We start from the raw sequence: 26,921 nt of genomic DNA, 5'->3' as shown, positions 1-26,921 counted from the left end.
TTTTTTCCTGGCCCATTGCAGACGACAAGATTTTTAGGTCTGTGACCCAACTGTGGTGATCCTGATGTGTTCTCCCGGGAAAACAGCTCCAGGCCTTTCTTTTGTATGTTTTTTAAGTTAGATTACTACGAAGCCCATATACATTGCTCTTCAATTCTCTCTCTCTCTCTCTCTCTCTCTCTCTCTCTCTCTCTCTCTCTCTCTCTCTCTGTGTGTGTGTGTGTGTGTGAGAGAGAGAGAGAGAGAGAGAGAGAGAGAGAGAGAGAGAGTGTTATGAGAGAGATTTGTTTTCTCCAGCTGGGTTTCTTTTCTCTGTTAACTGCTGTTTCTGGTGATCATATTATGTGTGGCACACACACCCCTTTAAATGCAGAATGTTTATAGAAAGTAGTAAGAGCTGGACCAGGCTCACAGCTGGCAGTGCCGTGTTGTGCCCCCTGTGCCTTCCCTTGGCTATTTTGTTACTTGTAGATCATGGTCTAATTATTTCCCATTAAAGGGACACTAATTCCGTAGGGTGTGTAATCGTATTTATAGTACATTTTATTACTTTGCATTCCCTCGTGGCAGTGTAGTGATATCATAACAGAACCAGAACATTCGATGCTTGAGAAGGTTCGCCCCGCAGCCGAGCTCTGTTTTACTTGTTCTTTGGTGTGGCGGGGAGGTGGAGGACATACCTTTGAGTGCCTGTGCTTCGTGCAGGCTCCCCGGCGACAGCAGGAGAGACACCTAGTGCTTGTGGTAGTTGGGAAAGCATTGCCCCGTGAGTGTGATGGGTCAGATTTACAGCGGCATAGCTGTGAGTGTGTTTGCTGCCTCAGTCAGCTGCCCGAGCTCCCTGCTGGGCCGCCCCTTTCTGACAGAACAGCGGCAGCTGGGAAGGTGCTGTTTCAGGCTCTTGCTGTTGGGGGGGTGGGGGGGACCGCAAGAGAGGGGAAACTTCACTAAGTCCAGAAGCTGGCATTGGAGGGGGAGCGGGCGGTCATGTGTCTCTGGCCATCCTACCCTCTGTCACAGAGTAGATGAGAGCTTTTTGCTCTTATCCAATCATGCCTGGAATGCTGCTTGCCACTTGGGCTATTTCTGCTATCTGTCGCTCTTGGTGCCGCAGTGCTAACAGTTTGGCAGATGGGACACTTTTTCTTGGAGTTGGTGTCTTTGGGTTTTGACTTCTGGCATTGCTGGGCGTGTTGTCGCTCGCTCTCTCCCTCCTGGCCCCCCTGGTCACCATGGCCCATCGGCTTCGGTTTCATTTTGGCTCTGGACGCAGCAATACGGCCCCCGAGTCTGAGATTCTAGACCAGGAGAGAGAAGAGGACTTTTTCATGGCATTCCACACGCTGCCACGGAGAAGCAGCCCGCACCCCTTCACCCAGAGCACAGGGGAGGACGGTGGCCTGCAGGAGGGCGTGGGTGCTCTCAAGCGCAGCTCATCCATGTTCATACCGCAGCTCCTTACCGGGGTGGACTCCAGGCCCACTCGGAGCTCCTCAGTGCAGATCTCGCTGCAGCGCAAGGCCGCAGACGGCGCCACAGACAGCTGCGGGCCACCCGAGGGCCCTGATGACAGGCCCCCGAGTGCCCAGGCTGACCTCGGAGACCAGGCCGCGGCCACAAGGGTCTCGGCTCAGATTAGCTCATCGGAGCCCTCTCCAGTGGACACTCCTGGAAGCTCCCCTCCAAGGGCAGCCTGGGATCCGGGGACCCTGATCAACGGCACTTGTGATCACCGTGGTCAGTGTCCCCGCTTGCCTGAGGATACAGAGGAGGCCACCCCAGGCCTGCGCATCCAGCACAGAGCCTCCAGTGCCGATGTGCGCCAGGTGCGGCTGCTGCCCTTCGGCCCGGATGGCCAAGCAGAACCCAGACGCTGGTCCCTCCAGCATGTTCCAGACGCTTCTGGGAGCTCCGGAAAGCGCTGCTTTGTCTTTCAGCTGCAACAGCCCCAGCAAGGAGCTCTGGGGCTGGGAGGTGACTTCAACTTTGGCTTCACTGGCACTAAGGGGGACAGGTTGGTGAGGTATCCGCGCATTCGGCTGGAGAGGAGCACCTCATACCCCACCCAACCCCGAGCAGGCCGGGTGAGCCCCACCGAAGACCGAGGGACCCCAGAGGCATCTCCTCGGGCCAGTAGGATGGTCCCAGAGATCCGCAGGACAAATTCAGAGAGAACCCCGCAGAGTCCAGGATGCATGTTCAAGATCAGGCAGGATCAAAATGCAGGGCAGCAGCATTTCCGAATTCTTGTGACTCGGGGACCTGAAGAAGCTCCCCAGAACCAAGAGGAGACTCCCAAGAGTACTGGACACCCTGGAGCTGGCGCTCCGGTAAGTCACAGGTACACATGTTAGAGTGGCTCAGAAGGGACCGGGCCAACACAGAAAGCTTGGTTATTTTGCAGCCCGATTCTCTGATGAGGGAATATCCTTCCTGTTGGAGTCAGTGGATCGCAGTGTTTTGGTAGCAGTCCCTGAAGCTCGTACGTAGCCTTCCAGAAAATACCTTTTCTGTAGGTCTTTGACGTAAGACGCTCCGTCTGTTTTGGGATCCTAAGCTTAATACACACCCTTTTTAGTTTAGTTTAGAATGGAAGAATTTTAAAATTATATTTCTTAAAGACAGTCTGCTATACAGCAAGTCAGTGTCTAAATGTGCTGATGTTGGCAGTGATTCGAAACCTTATTTGCAAATACGGCCCCTGACACCTCTCAGATAAAGCTGAAAGACTGCTGGGGAGAGAGGTATTTGAGCCTCTTAACCAAGTACGTATTTGATTCTTCCTAATATTATCATTAGTCCTCATTGTAAAGTTGATTGTTTTGGTTTTTGTGCCAGTAGGTTATTCTAATTTGGGGACAGTAGATGTGTTTTGTGGGCAGATTGGCAGAAGACAAAGTTAGAGAAAGCTGTGGTGGGGCCTTGGTTTACAGCATCATAACTTAGCACAGCCCACTTGAGTGTCTAAGCCAAGGATGCTTAGGGGATAGTGCCCCGTCTCCAGCTGCGGAAACAGACTCCTTAGAGCAGATTCTGGCTTCACTGCACGTGCGTACTTGCTCATGGCCTCTCGGTGAAATGGAGTACAGAAAGGCAGCTGCTCACCGCCCAGCCCGTGATGGCGCTGCCGCTTGTGGAACTGTAACCAGTCAGGTTTGCTTGTGCTAGCCGTCACTCATTGAGTGTTTTCTCCAGGAACAACCTCCTTCATGTGATTGATAGTTTTAGGATATGATCAGGAGATGCCTGTGGGCCTTTTTGTTTGGTTTCAGTATACCTCGTCTTTTAAAGTAGGTAGCTGAGTTGGTATCCTAGAGTACTGTGGATCTTTATAGACTTGTGTTTGGAAGTGTTTCTAGTGATTTGAGTATCATGCCTCTGTCATTGTTTCCTCTCATCCTTGTAAAGGAATAAACAGATGTGAAAGGCTTCTTTACACCCATTAAGTCTTGTACCTCTTCTTGGTCTGAACCAGTTTTCCTCTACTATGGTACAAGTTTTAGTGAGTTCTGACAGTGTAGTTTGCTGAGCCTACCCCAAGGGTAGGTTCAAGCTCTGTTAGCACAATCGCATGTTCAGCCAGGTCCACCCACCTGGGAGGAGTGACTTCCCTCAGGCTGAGATGGCCACTGACAACTGCAGTTGTGATGTTCAGCGTTGAGGATGGATGCAGTTGCATAACCAAACTCTCAGTCTAGAATTTCTAATGTATTTTAAAAGTAATAATAATATATCCTAAAATTATGAAGATTTTAAGAAGGGCTCTTCTAACTTACAAGAGCTATGTAGAGCAGTAATTCTCAACTGCGACCCTTTAATACAGTTCCTCATGTTGTGGTGACCCCAGCCATGAGATTATTTTCATTACTGCTTCATAACTGTAACTTTGCTACTACTATGAATTGTTATGTAAATGCCTGACATATAGGAGAGTCTTAGGCGAACCCTGTGAAAGGGTCATTCAATTCCCAGAGGGGTTGTGACCCACAGGTTGAGAACCGATGATGTCGAGGAAGGCCATTGTGGAACAAAGAGCTTTCCACAGAGACAAAGTGCTGCCTAGAGAACAGTTTTTCATAAGCATGAATATGTAAATAATTAGCACATGCTTGGCAAGCCCGAGCTTTTCTTTTAAGCAGAAGCCTTCCCTTAAAAGCAAGCAAGCAAACGAGCAAGCAGACCTAGTGGTGTAACGGAGCAATCTGCCATTCACCCGTTTTGTGTGTGTATCATAGGGACCATGGGTTTAGGCTTGGCCAGCAGCTGCCTGGACCTTATTTATATTGAAGGGAAACATCGCCTTGGGCACATCTACAGCCTGGCTGCCACTAGCCTCTATCAGTGTTTCAGATACCTGCTGCTTCAGTCTAAGGGCATTTCATCATTTGTTTAAATGAAAAATTAAGTACAGTTGATTACCCAGTCTGGGTGTGAGTGATGTAGAAAATCTTTTGCTTTGAAATTCTTTTTCCACAGTGTGGCTCAGCGTGTCTTTGAATGTGCCTCCCAAACAGTCTGGTGTGACCAAATCTAAAAATGTTTACTAGTTAGGTCCTTAGAGAAAACTACGGGGAATTCTGTGAGACTAGACTTGCCCGGGGCTGCCACCGTCTACAAAGCACATCTGTCATTAGAGGCATCAGCTGTAATAAGGTGAATACCGCCAGGGTCTTAGAATTCATCCTCTCTGCCTGAGGCATTCATCGAAGTCTCTTAATGAATTGGTTACTGTCTTCGTCATAAGCCTCTTGGCTGTATTCGAGTTATCGTGAGAAGGTTAGACCATCTCCCACAAACACCCTTTATACACAGAACTGCCAAGTTCTTCATTTTCTGGGCCTGAGGAGCCAGCTTTCTGGTCCACTGATATTATTAAGTATTCAAGGTCTTCCATGTATATAACATCACCCTAGTTATGTAAAGGAGCTGGGGCTTTCTTAATTTGTTGCTGACACAGAGGTTCATAAGTAAACAGAGGGAGGAGGGCCCAGGAGCAAAAGCAGGAGTTCTTACACCTGCCCCACAGGAGCAGAAGAGAGAGGCTGACCTTCCAGCTCAGGCGCTCTGTGCTTCCCCAGATTCTCCAAGAGCACTGTGGCTTTTTTTGTGTGTGTGCAGATGGACTTCACTGAATGACAAAAGAATATGCAAAAATACTTTTATGTGGAGAAAATCTCAGTTTGAGTGTCTCCCAGAGAAAAGGCTTTTACAGAAAAAAAAATGCTAATATTAGTTTTTTTTTTTTTAACTATAAGAAACAGTCAATCAAAATTTACCCATAAGTTTATTTGGAAAAAAAAAAAACATTGTAATGGATAAGGGGGATAGTTGTATTCCAAAATTGACTTTTGTTTTGTTTTTAAACAGATTTTGTAGTTCAGCTATTTTCAGCAATAGACAGCGCATGGGGCTGACAGTGGCTGTTGTCACCAAGACAGCTGGACTAGGAGTGACCCCATATTTTACCACTTCACAGTTGAAGAGTCTTACTCTTATTTTGCTCAGAAAGTATGATATGGGGCATGGCCGTCTTATTGGGCTGTGCCAACTGGCCTGTGGGGCACTGTTAATCCACTGTTTCAGATGAAGGCATGGCAGCATATTGTATAGTAATTTATGTGTATATGATGAGTACACACACACACACACACACACGGTGCATACTAAGCCTTAAGGCGGTTTTAATGTTCGTGTGATATAGCATTCTTGCTGAAAAGTTGGGCGTGCACCATGGAGCATTACACACTATCCTCCTGGAGGTAGGAGGCAGCTAGGGCCCTCGGCAGGCACTTGTCTGGCTCTGGAGCCTGGGACATCATCAGTGAATATGTCCAGTACCTCCCAGGCTCCCGCAAAGTGTCATTCTTGTTGCTAGTTAAGAGTAAGTAAGGCTATTTCTGCACAGGAACTGGACACAGGACCCAAGTGGTACCTGTGAGCAGTCCGTCCTGATACACAGGACAACATGTGTTGATGGCGTGGGAGGATGTATTGACCTCAGTGTCTAACCTGATTCTTTCCTGCCATCATCAGGTCTTTCCTAACCATTTGAACCCTGAGTGGCCCTTATAGTAATTCAGTTCTTAAAAAGAATTAAGTAAAGGGCCTTTGTCTATTTAATTTTTTTTAATCTTGCAAACATTTTGGCTGCGTGTTTACTTCCTTTGACCATGTCACTTGGCTGTGATAGATTTCCAGTGGTGGAGATCACTTGCACTCTGCACGGGCTGAGGCATCTGTGTGAAGTGTCCCCACTGGGTGGCTTTAAAATGAAGGCTCTCCTGGAGTTGCACCTCAGTAGATCCTGCCTAAGAGAGGGTGTGCCGAGATGGTACGGATAGTAGAGAAGCCTTGAGGCAGAGTTACCAGGTCTCTAAAGCCAATCTCTCACCTCATGGCACAAATTAATACATTCAACTATGTCTTCATAAGGCCAAAAGATAGTCATTCCTTAAGATGATATTAAAATATCATATCCCTTGCCTGGTCCTGTTTGGTTGGATATTTTTATGTGACCAACATAAAATGGTCCTCCTACACGTGCACACTAAAGCTACCAGCTAGATTCTTAGACCGTTCGGCCACACTACCAATCTAAAAGGTATCTTGCTTCTCCCCGTCGGGGAATCGAACCCCGGTCTCCCGCGTGACAGGCGGGGATACTCACCACTATACTAACGAGGAGTGAGCTCCAGCTAGATTCTTTTAATGAAAATAATCCATATTCTTGCTGGAAGCACTTAACTAAAGATTTCTAACCACATATTTTTATTTAAACTTCTAGTTGTGCCACTTGGGACAGTGGCGATAGTAAGGGAAGGTGAAACTCATAAATGATGTTTAAATTGTTGGTTGTGTACACAGCGACAGGAACTGAATTCACCAGGAGACTGGCAGTCCCAACCTGGAACTGGCCAGTGGTCGTTCAGACATTTATGAGCCTGTTCCAATCTTCATTACGTGTGTTACAATTCAAACAAGAGGTATAGAAGTATACAACCTGCCTGGAAGAGACAGCCATAGACACAAAGCCACCCGCCATGCCTGCCCCTCTCAAGGCATTAAAGGAGGCAACACCGAAGGAGAAATGGCGAGATGGGTGAAGGGTTTCCCAGATGCTCCTTTCTCGGGTCCCTTGTGTAATTATGCATGATGTTGTCCTGGTGTTTTCTTCCTAATTCACTTGATGGCTTCACTTGGACCTTCTTGAGCCAGCTGAGCTGCAGAGGAGATATGCTTAGGTGAGACAGGTGGCCCCGTCTGAGTGGGCCTGAGAGTAAGTCCCTGTGTCCTGGCCAGTTTGAGGCTGTGTCCTGAATCCAAGTGTCTCTTAGCAGCACCATGTTTGAACAGGAAGTTAAATGGCGGGATAGAGGGTGGAGTAGATTGAATTTCAAAAGGCCTGCTTCTTAGATGGGGAACATTCTAGAACTGTAGCCTGTTTCTGAGACTTAGGGGTCAAATGCTCCTAGTCTCAGCCACGGGAAGCCAGAGAGATCAAGGTATAACCAAGTTGGAAGGAGCCCCGGTTTATTGATTTGGTGATGGTTGTTCAGGTTTGAAGCGGAGATACTGGAAAAGTACTAGGGAAAGAGTGTGGCGTGGTGGAAGCTCTGGACTCCTCCTCAGCAAAATTGGGGAGAGGGGGGTAGGGGCTAGAGGAGAGCGACAACTTTGTAAAGGAAGTACTTTGTATTGGTTCCCTAAGCACAAGTGTCATTCATCTTTAAAACTGTTCAGTGTTTAAGTATTAGTAAAGAGGATGAAGCTTTACCATGTAGCAAGAGAAATAAACGTTTCTCCAGGCAAATCCACATTTCAAAAATCCTAACATTTGCCCTTTGTTTTTTTATTTTATTTTTTTACAGGTGACCAGGAGTTCCAAGGCTCTTACTTTTTTATAACTTGGAATCATTTTGTGTGAACCAGAAGCTATCCTTTTCTAAGGGCTCTGTGTGCTGGGGCTAGTTAAGTATGAGGTGCTTGATTCAGCGCAGTCCTGTGAGGAGGATAGTGGTTCTTTTTGTTCTAGAGATTTGAGAAGTGGAGTCCTTTAAAATATATCAAATGACTCTTGCATGTTGCATTTGCCCATTTCCTTGACTTTTTAATGCTTCATGATCTCATCTCTTGAGTTCTTCTCCATGTTCCTTTAGAGAGGAAGAAAAATGCTTTGGGCCAAATTTTTATAATTGAGTTGAGTAGATATTTTAGATATGTAAAAATATTGGAATATGCATATTAAAATTCTAACCTCCTCCCTACCCCAGCCAACCCCCAAAAGTCAAGAACTTTTTTAAATTCAGATTTCAGGCCAGATGTTAAATCACAGAACTAAGATACCTCTTAACTTCCTTAAAGAATTAATCCCAGTGAGTAGTAGGCTACCATCACCAGCTCTGAGCTTCTTATATTTATTATTTTATTTATCATTTCTATTCTTTATTAACTAAAATGGATTCACAGCAACATAAGGCCTTGCCCATCATGGGTTTATACTCAAAGAGGCATTAGATTGCATACAATCTCAACCATTTTAATTTGGTTTGAACATTTCAGATGATTTAGCTCCATATTGATAAAAGCATGCCACTTAACAATTGGAGAATTTGAGGTTGGAAATAATACACCACAACTACTTATGGATCTGGCTTTTGAATGGTTTTTTAAAAATTAGTTTTTTAAATTCTAAGGTTAAGGTTCTGTGGCTCGAAATGTTGGTGTTAATTGAAATGAAGTTATAATCTAAGCAGAGGCCTTGATGAAGACATGCTTGTTTTCTCTTTGTTTTGAGGAGACGGGGTTGAACTTGATGTGACATGGATGCCAAGAAGGCCACTGATGCTGGACCACACCCTCACCTCCTCTTATCCTCCACGTTCTAAGGCTTACTCTTGCTTCCCATAAAGGGGGAGAGGGTTCTGAGAATGTTGCACTACTGCAGTCATGCCTAGGACCCTTTGGAAATGAGAACTCTTTAATAAATCTCCTTCCATATATTTATCACACTGAATTTTGGAAATTTTCATTTCTGCTTTCACATATGTGGAATAAGTCAGTTGGTAGTTTGTTTGGTTTTGGTTGGTTAGTTTTTGTTGTGGTGTTTTTTGTTTTGTTTTGTTTTTTTTTTTTTGGTTGGTTGTTTGGTTGTTGTTGTTGTTTTTTGTCTTTTCTTATTTTAAAATCCTGATCACAAGAATGTCTTCCTGAAATTAAAGTACTTTAGTATTTTTATTCTTATTAAATAACAGTTCCCTTTATACATATTGCCACTAAACTTGGGGTTTTTTAAAAAGAATTTCATATTTTAAAACCAAGTCCCTTCCCCCAAATCCCTATTACAATCAGATGACGACCTGTTACCCCAAGGTAGCCAATTACGAAAATACAATTGGGACATTTCCCTAAGAGTTTTGAGACATTATTGCCTGGGAAAACCACAGGAATGCAGCTTACTGCATCTTGGCAGAGATAGTTTAAAAAGACAGATAGAAGTTAAACAGCTATTTTAAACTTAATAGCTGAACTTCAGTGGGCACAGGGCCATCTTGATCCCTGGTGAATGGTTCATTTTCCTATAAAAGCAGGAATTGTTCATGAATGGAAGAGATGCTCAGGTGACATGGGGTGGCCCTTGCCCATAATGGCTGTGTACCATAGGGACACTGAGGAAAATGAGATGCCACATTGGCCCTGTAGGTACTGACCCAGGGACTACAATGTCACCGAGGTTTCTGCCTCTCCCAGGAGGAGGTGTGAGTGATGGACTTGTGTTGTGTAACAGTTTCCTCTTGAGGTTAAAACATCCCATCCTTCAGGGAGGGAAGCTCCTTAAACAGTAAGGCAAACAACTCAAATAGCCTCAGGAAGTCCCTGAAACTGATCAGATTCACTAGACCCTCCTCTTCCAGAGTAAGTAATAATGACTGCTGAGATTCACCCTCAGACAAGCAAAGCTACAAGGAGGACTCAAACCAAACCATCTGCCTGGGAGAGGTTTAGACCAAACAAGTCAGTTTGAAAAGACCTGTTGAACTGGCTGCAGGCTGTGCAGTGTGTTCCAGGTTCACAGCTTTTATGAGCTGTCACCTGTGTTGGAGTGGGCTTTGGTGTCTAAGTGTTTTTTGCTCCTGGAGGTAATCAATTGATTCACCAAGTTGAACTTTGATGGTATCTGTACTTTGGTCTGGCATGGGTTCCCTATCAAGAGTGAGCAGATGTATGTGTAGGGTCTCCCCAGAAAGTTTTGTCACACAGCAACAAGGCAGCTTATAAAAAGGTACAGTCAAAAGAGTCAGTATTTCATCATGGGGGTGAAAGTACATAGTTGCTTAATCTAGAAAATATCAGAGTCTGGGGTGAGTGAGGGTAAGGACTGGAACCTTTTTTGGTAAGGTACTAACTGTGAAATTTTGAAAGAAGAATGCATTTTATATACATATATAATATAATATATAAAGTCAATGGTTTTTTAAGTCAATGGTGGAAAATCTGTAGTCTCACTTTTTCATTTGCCATTGAGGACTGAAGGATTAGCCTGCCAGGAGGAGCCCAGGCAGTGGTATAGATGCACTTCTACACATGGTGTCTGTGTCCTGGTGATGGAGCAAAAAATCCTGGATGGCTCCAAGTATTGATTTCTAGTTCAGTGCCTTTGTTTTGTTGGAGTATTTTAGATGTCATGGGGGAAAGAGTTGGTCATGTTGTTCTGACTCATGCAGTCATAATATTTATTCAAACCTTTTCTAAAACCTCTTTTTCTGACCAATGAGACTGTCTTCTTGAACAAACAGGTAGGACTCCCCAGAAGGATCCTCCCAAGACCAATAAGAAAGCTAAGTAAGGGAGGGGAGCAGAGAAAAATGTATAGATCAATGAATAAAAAAAAATTAAACTAAAAAAAAAACTTTAAAAAAATTAAAAGAAAGCTAAGTGAACTTAGAAACTCTTCTTTCAAGCCAGGTACCATCCCATATTCTGGGACTCACCTGGGAGCAGAACCAACCAAACCTTTGCCAGCAGGGACAAAGGTAAGCATAGGAGAAAATAATGACGGTTACAGAAGGAGAACCAGGGCAGGGACCACATGAGGCAGCCAAGGAAAGCCACCTTGTGTGATGCAGAGCACATCAAGTCAATAGCTGGGAGGAGATGCTTTAGACAAGTGTGTGCAAAGGGCTTAAATGCCAAGTACAGTTCAGGAATACAAGACTGGCAAGGAGGTGCACGTGGAGGGGCACGAGGGGAGAGTCTAGTGTCATTCCTGTTGCTGTGATAAAATCCTCTGACAGAAAGTAACTTAGGGGAGGAAGGTTTCATTTGGTCCACAATTCAAGTTTATAGTTCCTCCCTGCAGGGAAGTCGTAGAAGCAGAAACTCAAGACAGCTAAGCATAGCACATCCCCAGACAAGAGCAGAGAAAAGTGAACACATGCATGCTTAGCACTCAGCTCACTCCTAGTCTCAGACAATCCAGGACCCAGAGAACTGTGTCTTCTATCAATCAAGGCAAAACTACATAGATGTGCACACGGGCCAACTTCATCTAGACAGCTCCTCATTGAGACTCTTACCATGTCTAGATTCTGTTATTAACAATTAAAGGTAAACTTTATAGATGGTGTATAGAGCCCACCATGAAGTAGCATCGTTATGGGGTGCACAGATAATGGAGCATATGGAGATGGAAGGCCATAGAAGGGCTCTGGTGGGGCCACTACATTAAGGGTGTTCAAGGCAATAGGACCTGAGAGCCATCGGGGGAGGCTGTTGTAAGCTCATGTCCCCTTCAAGGGTGGAAGGGACTGGCCCCTGAGTTACATTGCTATCTCCAACTCTTCTCCCATCCCCAGGTATTCTCCTGAGTACCAGGGACGATCATCAATTCTCTGAAGAGGTCATCTCACCTCAGTATTTAGCCTGCCGTTTTCATTTTGCAATGCCTGGAAAATGGGGAGCTTTTATGCCCCTCCAGGGAGTGTTATTTCAAGATGTTTTCGGCTGCCTGTGTCATGCCAGGATGTGGGTGGATGTATTTTTGCAGCTTTGCACCAGAGAGTCAGCTTCTGATTTGCAGACTGCTGCTTTTATTATGGGGCATATTGTCCATTGATGAATAATGCGTGGGCCACAGAGCCGATATATAGCTTTTAAAATAGCTCATTTATCCTGCTGGCTTCACCCCTGGTGTGAGGCAGGCCCTTCAGAAGCATTTTCTGGGAGCAAGGTTTAGAATGTTTTCTTCGGGTTCTGGGTCATCAGTTCATCCTCTGCCTGTCACACATTTTTTTTTTTTTTTTGATCCACTGATGACCTGAGGGTGGGCACCCAGACAGTCTGAATCCACTGGAGAAGGCCTAGATGAGGGGGACGTTGGAGCGATTGCTGAGGAAGTCGATGCTCCTTTGAGCTACTGAAATATTCCTCAGAGTGTGTACTTACAGAAAGGGGACAAAGAGACAACGTGATTTCCACGGAAGTCCTATGGGTATCATAAAGTAACCGAAGCCTGCTGTTGCTTGTTTGTGTGCCTGAAGAACCAGGCCAGTCTCATGTAGAGGTTCTGTGTGGGAAAGGAGGTGTCCTGGGGTAGGGGAGGAACCTCTCACAAGGTATAATGGGGCTTGAGAGCATTCCTTCAGCAGGCTTGGGCACAATGGGGTGAGAGATTAATACCCAGACGGCTTCCTCTCTTACCCACCCTGTGTCTACAGGTCAAGGGCCTCCTGTCACAGGAACCTCCCTGGGTGTTGTTTTCCCTTTGCACAGAGTTCTTGTTTTGCCTGGTGTGTTGCAATCTGCAGCCAGTGGCCAGGTGACATCTGTTGGAATGCTGATGTGTGTTGCCAAGCAAAACAGATGCAGGAAGATTTGCCAAAGTGGGGAAGAAGGGACAGAGTGGGAGGCAGGGCCTGTCGGGGGCAGACAGCAATAATGGCAGTATTTATAGACTGGAGGGCTAAAGTTTCATACCATGCTACTTTAGAACCCTTAGGAAAACTTTCTGTTCGTGCCAGTGTTTCCAAGCATATTGAATGGTTATCTCATTGTCCATCCAGCTTTCAAAATGGTGTTTAAATGGTCCAACAGAGCAGACGTGGTTACATGGTAACATTCTGTTTTCTATAAACCACTGGCCACCAGATTTTTTAAAAAATCTGTGTGTTAGTTTTGAAACTGCCCTGGAATTTGAGCCATAACTGAGGCTGGCCTTGAACTCCTAAGCTTCCTGCCCCTGCCACTGCCTCTTAAGTACTGAGGTTACAGGAATGTGCTGCTGTGACTTATTACATATATTTTATGTCAAGCTATTGATATGCTCGCCAGTTTGCTCACTTAACTCCCAATGAGTTAGGGTCTGCTGCAAGCCATGCTGATCAGATTTACAGAATTTTATTGTGATTATTCAGCATGAAAAAATAAACTTGTGACCAGACTGGGTTTGTTGGCTGTGAAGGAGTAAAGGGGTACGTTAGTTACTCTTCTTATAACTAATAAGCTTTGACAATACTGGACAAGAAGCAACTGAAGGGAAGGGTTTTAGCTGATGAACATTTAAGGGGATCCAGGCCATCATGGCAGATATGAGTGGGAGGCTGCTGGTCACATTTGATTCATAGTCAGAAACCAGAAAGTGACCAGGAAGTGATATGGGTATAAAATCTCAAAGCCTGCCCTTGCTGACCCATTCCCTCCATTTAGCAAGGCTCTACCTCCTAAAGGTTCTCCAGTCTTCCCAGCATCACCAAGTGTCCCAACACGTGAGCCTAGGAGAGACTTCGTACTCCAACCACAGCACAGTGGTATCACCTGGGGTTACTGACGTACAGTCAGGACTGAGAACAGCTAGGTAAGCTGATGTAACTGCCAACGCAGCCATGGACGTGACAACAAGCCATCTCTTCTTACCTGGCCTATGTCACTCATAAGTCTACATGTTATGTGGTCACTGGGCACAGGGATGTGGAATGAATTCAGGATACAGTCGGGCGACACCTATGCATTCAAGGCAACAGGATGTTCTGTTGAATATTTTCAAAGTCTATATAACAGAATTTATCTCTTGGAACAGCTTAGAGGTAAAAGGATTAATTTTCTCATTGGTTTCCAACTGGAAGACGTTAAGTGAAAGTGGGGTTCTAACTCCAGCCAGGCCCAGGCCGGTCTGGCCTGTTGGAGCCTGTGCACAAATGCCTTTTCTCCCAAGTCGTTGTATTATCTCCCTGCAGTAAATATTGGCTGAGCACATTTTTGTGGCTTTTGAAACTCCACTTCTTGAAAGGGGAGGCCAAAGTGTTAGATTTTTGTAATTTCAGACAGAGTTGGGAAGTGGTTTCTTCTTTGTTGTTAGAAGCAAAATATTAAAAGTAGAGGAGATGGTAGCGGTTCCAGATATTATATTTCCTTGTCCAAGGGTAGATAGGCAGGTAACACCAGAGTTTGGGTCTTAGTGGGCCTGATGCCCAAACCACCCTCTTCCTGATGTTTAGGATTTAATTGTGGCCAAATCTGGGTCTTTATTGAATGAACCATGGGAGAGGCAGCTTGGCTTTCAAATAGCCTAATAGTTCACATATTTACATTGCTCTCTTTGATGCCATTCTAAGTGGGCAGTCCCATGCATATCCCAAGGCTTTTACTCAAGGTAACCTTTGTGGCACATAATCTATATGATCTGGTTAGTCTTGACATCATTGAGCATATCTGTTAGCAAAGCTGGGACTAGGGAGATGGCTCAGTTGGTAAAGTGTCTTGCAAAAATAAGGTTCTAAATAGATTCCTAAGACCTATAGAAGAAAGCTGGACATGAGGAGACAGGCAGATCCCCGTGGTTCCCAGCCAGTGAGCCTAACCTACTCAGGAAGCTCCAGGCCAGCAAGAGATTGTGTTTAAAAAAATGACACCTGAAGTGTACCTGAGGCGGTTCTTTGGCCTCTGTACACATATACTCCAGTGCACACATGAACGGCATGTGCACACGCACACACATGCACAAGCACACACATACAGATAAATGATGGTCGAGCTAGTGAGACAGGCAAACGCTTGCTATTTTGATGTCCTCAGATCCCAGTGATAGTAGATGTCCAGAGCTCTTTCCTCAGTTTTCTGCTGAGCTAGGGACACTTCCACAGCTTTCAGAACAGTGGACTCTTGTGATTTGCTGCTTCCCACCTGCTGAGGATGTAGAAGGCGGTGAGATAAGTTTGTGATATTGTTCATAAAGTAAGAGCACACAGGCTAGGAGGAAGAATGCAGTGGAAGTACACGCTGCCATCTTCTTCGGACTGCTTTTCTAGTTCACTCTCTGTCTTCACCATGCATCTCTACAGTAAGAGAGTTTTTAGAAGATGGGATGCACACATTCAGTAGGCTCATTTGACCCCATTTAACACAAGTTTTAGTGGCTGGCCCTTGTTGATGCTTAATAAAGAAATATTAGCCGATTTGGTTACTGCTCCCTCTGAGAGAAGAGGCAAGAATTCCTTAGATGTCTAAGAATTGAATCTGCAGCACATCTAGCTGCTGAGCTGTTGCCAGCAAACAGGTCTTAATTCATATTTTTTGTTGCTGTGTAGGAAATGTCACCCATTCCGGATTAATGCATTTTCTACCGTACTGTAATGGAGAAGCCCTGGGGAAAAAAATCAATAAAAATATATTTTTTAAAATTTTTATAGCTCACTTGATGACCAGCATCAGCAAGTTTTCTTTTTTATGACTTCGGGTTAAAGGACTTTGGAGAGGCAGAGGTTTGCTCGCTTCTATAAAAGCCACAGTAAGATTACTCTTGGGTCATGGCTACCTTTCCTCTGACTGTATTTCTTAAAAATTGTTCTCTCTAGTCTTCATTAAACACAAGTAGATGGAATTTTAAGTCACTCTTTTAGACACATGCTAGAAAACAAATAGTTTTAAAGTGATTTTATTTGTTATTTTGAGACAGGGTCTCATGTGGCCCGATCGGTCTTGGATCCCTGGTCTTCTGCCTCCAACTCGGACGGTTGAGATTAAAAATATGTCTGACCGTGCCCAGTGCTAGGGACCAAACCCATGGCTTCCTCGTGCTGGGCAAGCATTCCACCAACTAAACTGCATCCTCAACCCCAAATGAATTTAAGATAACTCACACTAAGTAGCCTTTTCCAAGAAGGCTGAGGTCAGTGTAAATTGTGGAGATTATATTCTCAACCAAACAGGGTCGTTGGAGGTGGTGACCAGCTTTAGCACTAGGGTTTCTACCTCCCATGCCAGCTTGCATTTGTCCCTTGTTAAGCACCAGCATAAAAGTGTAACTGAGAGTGAGAGGTCCCCGCACCAGGGTTATCAGGCCGTCTGTTGGTAATAATTACATCAGAACGTGTTTCTCTTGCGTCTGTATATTTGCCAGCAGCGCTGACGGAGCCTCTCCCCAATCTCGGAGTTTCGGGAGTCTATTAATAAAGCGTGTGGAGGGAATTAGTTGCTAATTTTGGCTGTGCTTGAAATGAGATTGTCAGCAAATTTTAACTTCAGACCCAGGACTGTAGCTTACTGTGTACTGGGCATCATTCGCGAACTAGAAAAAAAAATGCAGAATCTCTGAAAAATAGAAAAATGTCAAATACTTTGCATGTCTTAGACTTTATACCTGTCAGTGTTACTTGAGAACGTTGATATCTTTTCTTTCTGGATTTATTTGTGTTAAGATTTGACAGTTAATTCTATTCAACAGAGACTACAAGTCTGTACTGGTCATGAGTCTCTCCACTGAAGAGTAAGACTTAAGTAAATGTTTACTTCTAAACTATTATAGGTACAGAGTAACTGTGCATTGCTCCTGCCAAAAGGAAATGGATATTTAATTCAGCCTCCACCTATCCAAACAACCATGAAGAAAGAATAAAATTGAGGCCAGGACAACTGATGGCTCTCCTGCTGTGGCTACTGTGTACAGGGGTCAGCCTATTTCTTAATCCCTTTGACATACATCCTCAGGGAAGTCCATGGAGATATGAGTATTAAATAAGACAGAAGGGCAGGTTTGGGGGACTATGGTTGTTTCAAGTAGTAATGAGACCCTGCTAAGTGGAATAGCTACCTATGTGTTTTCGCACGTGTGCCCAGGAAAGTGGACAGGAAGTAGAAACAGGAAATCGTGTGGAGGCTTCTTGAGGAAGGGCTACCTGTGAGCTTCCATCTGCTGAGAAATCTTGTCCTGGGTCCTGTGTGACATCACGAAGAGGTGACCTGCCTGTCCAGATGTCCTAAGCCTGGAAGAGTTAGATGTAGGAGAGGCATGGAAAAGAGTCGCCCGAGCTAGTGGACAGGAGTCACAGGTGAATGGGCAAATCAGTGGGCCCGCTGGAGTCTCTTTTTGTAGGAGAGTGTGTTCCCTTGTCTGATGGACAATAAGATGTGGTGTTCTGAGTGATTCAAGACCTGGATACTCTGAGACCTGAGGAAATAAAAGCTGCTGTGGCTTGGGGTTTCTTCGTTTGGATTTCTTGTTCTGAAGACACAGCCCAGCCGCACACACCCTGGGAAAGTGCTTTACCACTGAGATATAGCTCTAACCTAGAGCTGGCTATTTCTTTTAAACTATTTTAGATTTATTTGTATTTATGTGTGTATGTGGCTATGTAAGTGCATATTACAGCCCATGTATGTTCAGGTGTCCAGAGAGCCCAGAAGATGGCATTGGGTCCCCTGGAGGTACGGGCAGTTGTGAGCTGCCCTCTGTGGGTGCTGGGAACCGAACTAGGTCCTTTGGAAGAGCAAGTGACTGCTAAGCCATACCTCTTTGGACTCCAAAGTTGGCTGCTTCAGAAACAGAGAGCAGACACATTCTCAGAGGAGTAACAAAGGCCTTGACTCTCGTCTCTCCTCCTGGGTTTTAAGAGGTCTTCTTTCTCTCACATTTTCTTTCACAAACAGTGGGAAATGGCCTTCTCTTTCCTCTTAACATAATGCGCAGCATGGTTTGCCCCTCCTGTGACATCTCTAAGGACCTATAAAGGCTCACCTACAGTCTCTAGGATTAAATAAAAGTCATTTTGTTTGTTCTCCGTCGTACATTCTTTGCATGCCAACATCTGTGTGTGTCCTGGGCAGCTGTAGAACAGGTATTATGGCTGCATAACAAGTTGAGCAGCTGTGCTATCTAGTCTGTGAGCCTTAATTGTGCAATTTTCTTTCTTTGTGCCAAAATGGTAGGTTTCCTGGCCTTCCTTCTGTGTTCTCGGTATAGCCAGAAGACCATAATTACAGATTACATCCATGTCACCCTTGAAAGTCACCCTTGAAATTCAAGATAGGATAATGGGCTAGGGATGTTGCTCAGTTCATAAGGTGCTTGCCATGAAGCCCTGGGTCCCAACCAGATGTAGTGACGCATGCCAGTAATCCTGGTGTTTGAGAGGTCGGAACAGGAGGATGAGACGTTTGAAGTCATTCTTGGCTACATCATAAGTTTGATTTTGAGGAAGCTTGGGTACGCAGCAAACCGTCTCAGAAGGAGGTGAAGACAGTGTAGACAAGCAGAGAGAGACATCACACCTTCCTTGTCCTTCTCTATCAAGAGGTGGCTCTCTTTCCTTCCAGGGGAGTACCACTGTGCAGAGCTGAGTCTGTTTCTTGGCTTAGCCTGTGCCTTCTGCCTCCTGCCTTTGCAAGTGCTTGCTTTTGTGGAACCAGCTGCTGTGGAGGCAAGCTCGGGTTAGCTATTTAGACAGATCCAGAACCTAGAGAGTGCTTGCGGCTCTTCTAGTGACACTGAATTTAGTTCCCAGCAAGCATCGCATGCAAGTCACAACTGCCTCTAACTCCAGCTGCAGAGAACCTGACCTTCTGGCCTCTCTGGGCATCTATGTGCACATAAATAAATTTTTTTTTAATAGAGAAATTCGAGACTTCCAGCCATCTCTACCTTTATGACGGATAAGTAAAGTTGCCAATGTTGCCAGCTTGGATGGAAATGATGAAGATTCAGCACATACTGTCTGTCGATAGATGAAAGATTACAAGGGGCTGCCATGGGGCTTGGCCTTTACTTTGAAGATAGTTTGTGAATGATAGGCAATCACGAGGCCATGCCAGCAGCATTACTTGGAGAGGTCCGTCCTTCTCCTTCCCCAACAAAGGCCGCTGTAGGTGAGCCTGTGTGTGTGGGATGGGACGCGCTTGCACAGCTGTTTTCTCGGAAGCCGGAGGAGGGGAGCCACGCACAGGATGGGGAGACAGCATAGCTCAGGGATACACTTGGCTGAGACAGCTGAGAAACAGCTGCAGTGGCCCCAGTAAACTGAGAGAGTGGGTGTTTTGTTATCAGGAATAGACTTACCCAGCTGAAGGAAGACAGATACTGTCGTCTTTAGCAGCCATAGCCTTAGATGCTGTAGGAAGACAAGTGTTCTTAGCCTCAGGCTGTGAGACCCAGGGCTCTGTGGGGAAGGACCTCTTCCAGCCATAGAACACGGCTTTGAGAGAGGTGAACGTGTTCATTTTCAACCTTATATGCCTTTGTAGTATAGTGCTTAGTAGTGTAAATGTATTGTGTGTACATGTGTGTGTACGTGTGTGTGCATATGCTGCATGCTTGAACACGTGTGTTTGTATGTACATTTATGTCAGAGGTCAAGCTCAGGTGTGGTTCCTCAGATGTCACCTACCTTTTTTGAGATGGGGACTTTGACTGGCTGGACAAGCTGACTGGCTGATCAGCAGTCCCCACGGATCTGCCTGTCTCTGCCCCACTTCACCCAGCCCAGGGATTTACCAGCATGTATCACCATGCCCAGCTTTTTTCCATGGGTTCTGTAGATGGCACTCAGATCCTCCGACAGGCTCTCTCAGCACAGTGAGAGACTGTCTATGGACACAGCCCAGCAGAACAGAAGGTGCTCTAAGTGGATTCTTGAAGTATCTAGCTTAATTACATTTATTGTAAAGTCCAGACATGCACGCAGAGTCTTGACACTGCCAAGGTCACATCATACCTACATGTTTTTTCCCTATGTCATCTGATAACCCACCTGTATGTTCCTCAACCTCCCTCATTAAAAACAAACAAACAAACAAAAAAACCAGAATTTCATTTTGAGTAATTTGGAAAAGATGACATGTCCCAAGAGTGAGGATATGTGCAATCATCAGATAGCTGGACACTCAGAAATGGCAAAGTGGCCTCTGAGTCAGTCTTCCTAGTGCCAGCTTCATGTTGGGGCAATGCCCACGCCCAGCCTTCCCACCACAGCAACCCAAACAGCCTGGAGCTATATCTACCTGTTTCCCGACTGAGACTTCTGGTTAGTGACATCCTGTTTGAGATGGCGGGAATGCGTGAGGGTGGGGAAACTCCCAGGCCAGGCTGCCCTGCAGAGTTGCCTACGGGCACTGAGGTCATCAGTGGCCAGGTGGCATTTCCTGACCAGCTCTCGAGGACACTTAGCCTGACCGTCATCTTTGGGAGTTTAATCTTTGACCGCTTCAGGTACTTCAACAATTCTTTGACATTTATGTATTTGTTGTGTGTGCGTTTTTTTGGTTTTTCGAGACAGGGTTTTGCTGTAGCTTTCGAGCCTGTCCTGGAACTAGCTCTTGTAGACCAAGCTGGCCTCGAACTCACAGAGATCCGCCTGCCTCTGCCCCCCCCCCCCCCAGTGCTGGGATTAAAGGCATGCGCCACCACCGCCCGGCTTGTGTGTGCGTTTATACACATGCCATGTCACATGTGTGGAGGTCAGAGACCAACTTTGTGGGACTTTACTCACTAAGCATTTTACCAGCCCTGAGCACTTTTTAATGCTAATACTTAATATGGTAGGTTCTTTTTCAAGTCAGTAACAAGAGAAAAATTAATACTTAAGTGTTTACATTATGTGTGCAGCTTTAGAAATGGCCTGTTAGGGTATGGTAAAGAAAACTTTATTTTTGAGAGCCACTTTCTGCCAATAATATCCCCATGTGTGCCGTCCCTTGACTTTCCTAAATCTACTTCCTAAAGGAAGGCCTGCTCTGCTTGAATGGCAGACCTGTTCTGGGGGGGAGGGGAGAAAGGCACGCCCTACGCTCTGAGGTGGAAAAGTGTCAGCTTGACTGTCCAACCAGAGGTCTTGCTAATAGGGTAACTCTTCACCTCTCTGGTGGCTGTCTGTCTGTCCCAGATCACTATAGGATGTTCATGGCCGTTGGCTCAAGGCCAACCTTCTCATAGCTCAAATGGGACCATGAAACCTATAGTTTATAGCTTCAATCCCAGGGCTATGGCCAAGGCTCTACAGACAATGTCCTAATTGCATTTTTTCTTACTGCTTTTGATGGCTAATAACCATAAAAATGTGTGTTGTTTAATTTCCAGGAAAACAGGCGTAATATAAAATAACTCAGATTCAGTGTTTTATAATTTAGGGACTATATGTGTGGCTTATTCTTGCTCTCTCATATATATCTCCTAGGTTATTGTAATATCTTACCCACATGGAATAGCTCGGTTATGGTTAAAATCTGTAGTTTTTACACACATTCCAGATGACGCCACTGTGTCAGGGCCTTGATCCACCTTCAGAAGCCGTCTTTGAATAGGTACTGAACACCTCAATAAAAACTGGCAACCTTGGAAATATTTTCTTCCTAGCTTAGCTATTTTCACCTTCAGCGTAAATGAGAAACATCAAAGAACCCTTCTTTCCCAGTGACATGTTTGCACACCTGTGTGTATATATGTTCGTATGAGTACGCACAAAGACCAAAGGTAATCGAGTTCTTCACCAGTCCTTTTTCCTTCTTTTTCTCTCTCAAGACAAGGTCTTTCACTAAGCCTGTTGTTCACGGCTGGCTGAACTGGCTTTCAGGGGCTCCTGTGAGCCTCTTGTTTCTACCTCCAAGCTCTGGTGGTATGACATGCCCCTTCATGTGACATTTTACGTGGGTTCCTGTGCTTGCCTGGGTCACCTCCTCCTGCCCCACCTCCTGATTATTTTTAAGTAGTGTGCATAATTTCATAAGAAGAATCCATAATGTCACCTAGTTCTCTGATAGAGCTCGAATCTCAACTATACCTAAAATGTGACAGTTTATCCACAATATGTATCTGTCTCAGTTAGCAGAGTTTAACCTCTTCCATAGTTAGCCTTCATTGTTTTCTCTGTAAATGGCTAGGTAATCCACATTATACCCTCAGTTGGGAATGGAAGAATGGCTGAATATTTTGGTCTCTGCCCTGATGTGGGATTCCCATCTATATGCTGTAAATATGTTTTATTACCATTGGTTAATGAATAAAGCTATTTTGGCCAATGACTTAGCAGAGCAAAGCCAGGTGGGAAATCCGGGCAGAGATAAAGAGAGAAAGTAGGCAGAGTCAAGGAGATGCCATGTAGCTGCCAAAGGAGGCAGACACCGGACCCTTACCAGTAAGCCACAGCCACATGTCAATACACAGATTAATGGAAGTGGGTTAATTTAAGATGTAAGAGTTAACTAATAAGAAGCCTGTGCTAATTGGCCAAACAAGTGTTGTAATTAATATAGTTTCTGTGTGACTATTCAGGTCTGAGCAATCAGGAAATAAGCAAGCAGTCTCCACTTACACTGCCCTAAATCAGGCCAGGTACTCTTAGCAGAATTCCAGCACTTTCCATCCCTGAAGCATGCTCAACAGACATTCTACTTTATTTTTTTTATTCTATACACATATGCGTGTGTGAGAGAGAACAAAGTACATGTGAGCATGTGTGTGCACATGCATGTGGAAGCCAGAGGACAACCTTGGGCGTCATCCTCAGATTCTACCCTCTTTGAGGCAGGGACTGTCTGTGACCTGGGGAGCACAGTTAGGACAGGCTGGTCCAGGAGCTCCCTGCTTCTACCCACCAGCACTGGATTACAGGTGCACGCTACCATAGTTTTACTTGAGTCCTGGGGATTTAACTCATATTCTTGTGTTTGCCCAGCATACGCTTTATTAACTGAGCCCCCACATCCACTTTGTAACTCAAACTGCTCGACACTGTATATATAACTTTAATGTTGGACAGTGCCACTACCTGCCATTAACATTCTCTGTGTTATTATCAGTTGTCTTTATATGGCAGCAGACCAGATGGGACCAGAGGATAGGAAAGTCAGGACTGGGCTCTAGAGTGAGTGGGCTGGATTTGAGTAAAGAAATGAAAGCTTCTGGACCTTGGAGGGAGAGCTGCTGTCGCAGTTTGAATGCAACTGGCCCCCATAAGCTCATAGGAAGTGACACTATTAGGAAATGTGACTTTGTTGAAGTGAGTATGGCTTTATTGGAGGAAATGTGAAGCTGTGGGGGTAGTCTTTGAGGTTTCGTATGCTCGAGATAGCACCCAATGTCTCAGTCCACTTCCTCTTGCCTTCTGATCAAGACACAGCCAGCACCATGTCTGCCTGCACGCTGCCATGATGATAGTGAACCTAACCTCTGAACTGTAAGCAAGTCATTCCAGTTTTCCTTTGTAGGAGTTGCCATGGTCATGGTGTCTCTTCCCAGCAATAGAGACCCTAACATAGATGATAGACGGGACATACAGAAGGCGTGAAGAGAGAGCAGCTTTCCTGCCTTGAGCATAGGACCTTGCAGTGTTTCTAGAAGGCAGGAAGCTGCCACAAATCTGTACTAGGAGGTTCCAGCAAGAGAGCAAGCCTGGGGAGTGGTTTGATGGGAATCTAGAGCCCTAACTGGGAACTTATCTTTCAAAGTATTTTAGGCATCTTTTTTCGCATAGTCATACTTCACCAATTCATTGTAAAAATAAATAAAATAAAAAGTGAGGAAAGGAACCACACTGCTCAGTCTTCTTGCCGAGAAATGCTTACCCTGCCATCCGGGTAAGAGGCATTTATGACGTGAAGGTGGATCGTGACTTTGGTAAAACATTGGTTAAGTGGGCTGGGGAGATGGCTCAGCTCTTAGGACGCTTGCTGGGCAAGCATGCAGATCAGAGTTTGGGTCCACAGAACCCACATGGATACCAGATATGTATGGCAACCCAGGAGAATCAAGGCTGATTCCTGATACCAACCTCAGGCCTCCACAGGCACAAAACACTCTTGTGCACATACGCATGTGAGATGTGGTGGTACAGGGAGAGTCACATAGTGACTCGCTTCATAATTAACTGCTTTGCACTTAGGTGATAGGTCTCAGGTAGAAATGGTGAGACTCCCAGTGCAGTGCATCTGCATTAGTGTGCTGCTCAGCTCTGGAAACCTATTGAAGGTACTCTGGAGGGCTGGAGAAGTGACTCGATTGAATTGTGTGTCTCTGTATCGTTTTTAAAACCCTAGACTGGATCCTAAGTACCACATAACCTGAACAGCTGCAACTCCAGCACTTGGAAGGTGGAGGCAGGACCTCCACAGCAGGTTTTGATCTTGATTCAGAAGAACAGGCCTTTTGTTACTGTTTCTGTTCTGAGCTGTCTGTCCACTGGGAGGCACAATGTACACTGTGGTTTACATCAGCCTTAGCAAACCCGTAGCTTAATCAATATGCTGTATGTGGATTCCCTGATCCTGGCTGACAGGCCCATGAGAGAGATGGACACAATCACCTGGGGAAAGGTTGGTGGCCTCCAGACACGATGGTGTCTGACATTGGCATCAGCCAAGAACAGTTGGAGCCCTCCTGTTTCGTTCTTGGTTTTATTTCTTGGAAGTAGCTTTTAGCAAATGTCTCTCATGTGGCAGCCCTAGAGGTTCATCAGCAACTCTAGCATGAAGGGGCTGTGCAAAAACCGTGGGCAGTCTGGCTTTATCATACCCCTACAGTGTCATCTCTGGCATGAGAAGCTTTGGAGCTGTAGTTGCCAGTGGTAGGAGAGGATTGTAGGCATACTGGGAGAGTCCCATTAGTGTCTTCACGCCTGGGACAGTGTCCGGTATTTTAATATTTTCTTGTCAGAGAATTCTTGTTTCAAATATACACACACACACACACACACACACACTATATATATATATATGTATGTATGTATGTATGTGTATGTATATATACACACATATATATATATATATAATTTTTTCTTGTATTTTCAGCAAGACTGGCTTGTCCAACAATTTTATGTCTTTAAACAGCTTTTTATATAACTGAAGTTTACAAGCTATAATATTTCCTAGACTGTGTCTGGATAGTCTGTTTAATTATAAACTTGTTGCTATGGAGAGGGATGGCACAGACCTTCAGGAATCTCGTGGCTGAATCCACAAGGTGACATGGGAAGGAGAGGAGAGGGAAGCCGCTGCACAGTTAGTTGGACACAGGTACAGCTGCCCCTTTGCCTTCCCCATGTGGATTCTTGTGCGCATTCTTGTACTCTCCCAGTCTCAACATCCCTCTCCCCCTCTCTCCCTGACACCCATGTTGATGGAGTTCAAAGTCAAGAGCTGTATAGTTTAAAGTTCTGAGTATGGCTTTGAGCAGAGAGGACTTCTTATTGAAGCTGACGATTTATTGAATTGATCGCTTCTAGAAAAACAAAATCTAACATCTATTCACTAAGATACATACTTTTTTTCTGAAAGAATGCTTCCTACCACTGCTCTGAAACTTGAAATTTTGTGCCCTTGATGTCTCAGTAAGTGTACCCCTTCTAAGAGGCTGTGTTACACTGGTTTGTTTGGAAGCTTGCAGATGTATTCTTGTTAAACTTCATGCCAAGTTTGGGTGTGTAGGAAATTTAAAATACCAAACTTGTGGAGTCTCACATAGGTTCTGAGTCTCACAAGGCTGTCGCCTTGACTTTGGGTGTAAAAGAACATGTTCCTGAGGCTTTCCAAAGGGATGTCACGTCTCATAGTTTGCATAACTACTATTAGTCATTCCTTGTCTAGAGCTACTCAACTCTAGTCCTTACAGATGCGTGAATTGTTCTGAAATCCATGGCTCCTTCGAGTGTTTAAGATCTTTGTTTGGCCAGATTGACCACGTACTTGGCACTGTAGTTCACCACTTTCCCTAGTCTCCTCCAGTGGGAATGGAGATCTTCCACTCGGTCTTTTGGTTTTTCGAGACAGGGTTTCTCTGTGTAGCTTTGGAGCCTCTCCTGACACTCACTCTGTAGACCAGGCTGGCCTTAAACTCAAAGAGATCCACCTGCCTCTGCCTCCCGAGTGCTGGGATTAAAGGCGTGCGCCACCACGGCCCCACTTCCACTTGGTCTCTTGCTAATGGGAAGTAGTAATAGAAATGGTCCACTTCTTGGAAGGAGAATTGTAAGAAAACAGTCATCTCACCTTTGAAGGTCAGTTACAGAAGTGCCCCTGTGTCATGGTGCCTGAATTCATGACTCACTTTGATATTTGAAGTAGCAAAATGAGAGTCCCAAGAATCAGTAAGGTTTTCTGTGCAGTTTGGAGTTCATTTTGATAGTTTCTTTTGACAGCTAACATGAAAGTTGACCTGAAAATAGGTCTGTGGCCAGGTGATTTTTCAACTCAAAAATCTGACCTTTGGGACTGTTGAGCTCATTCTTATTCTACCGCCAACTTAATCCGCAAACCGTGACTCATGACTTGCTCTTAGAGAAGGTGAAATACAAAGTTTAATTCGGGAATTCTAAAACCCATTTGCTTAGAGAAATGAGGAACTTGGGTGCTTTTTTGCCTCCTTGGGGTATTTCCTTAGATTGATCACATGCTCTCTGGAATTTGAGATGGAAAGTGTCCTCAGCATCAGGTTCATGAGCCAATAAATACCTGATGACCTTTATCCTCTTGGCTAGTGAATAATGCTGATTACCATCGTTGACATCATCAAGCCTGTGTTTCTACCACACACATCTAGAGGATTAATAGGGGATTTGCCACTTTCTAACCCAGGTGACTGGTATCTCACTAAGTGTGCATCCCCTAGCAGTGTGCATGCTCACGGGGATAGCGAGTGGAAGCTTTGATTACTCAGGGCTTTGAGATGCTCA

The 26,921-nt window shown here is 45.1% G+C and overlaps 1 protein-coding gene and 1 non-coding gene across 5 annotated transcripts in view; one reads left to right on the top strand and one right to left on the bottom strand.

The window, feature by feature from the left end:
* The window catches only part of Nedd4l (NEDD4 like E3 ubiquitin protein ligase), a 320,367-nt gene that overhangs the window by 188,199 nt on the left and 105,247 nt on the right, over positions 1-26,921 (top strand). The window lies entirely within an intron of this gene.
* On the bottom strand, positions 6,613-6,684 carry Trnad-guc (transfer RNA aspartic acid (anticodon GUC)). Its single transcript has one exon. It is a non-coding gene; the product is annotated as a tRNA-Asp (tRNA).

The sequence above is a fragment of the Chionomys nivalis genome, chromosome 14 (genome assembly GCF_950005125.1).
Source record: "Chionomys nivalis chromosome 14, mChiNiv1.1, whole genome shotgun sequence".
Classification (NCBI taxonomy): Eukaryota; Metazoa; Chordata; class Mammalia; order Rodentia; family Cricetidae; genus Chionomys; species Chionomys nivalis.
Note: the sequence above shows the minus strand (reverse complement) of the source record. Positions and strands in the feature narration are given on the sequence as shown.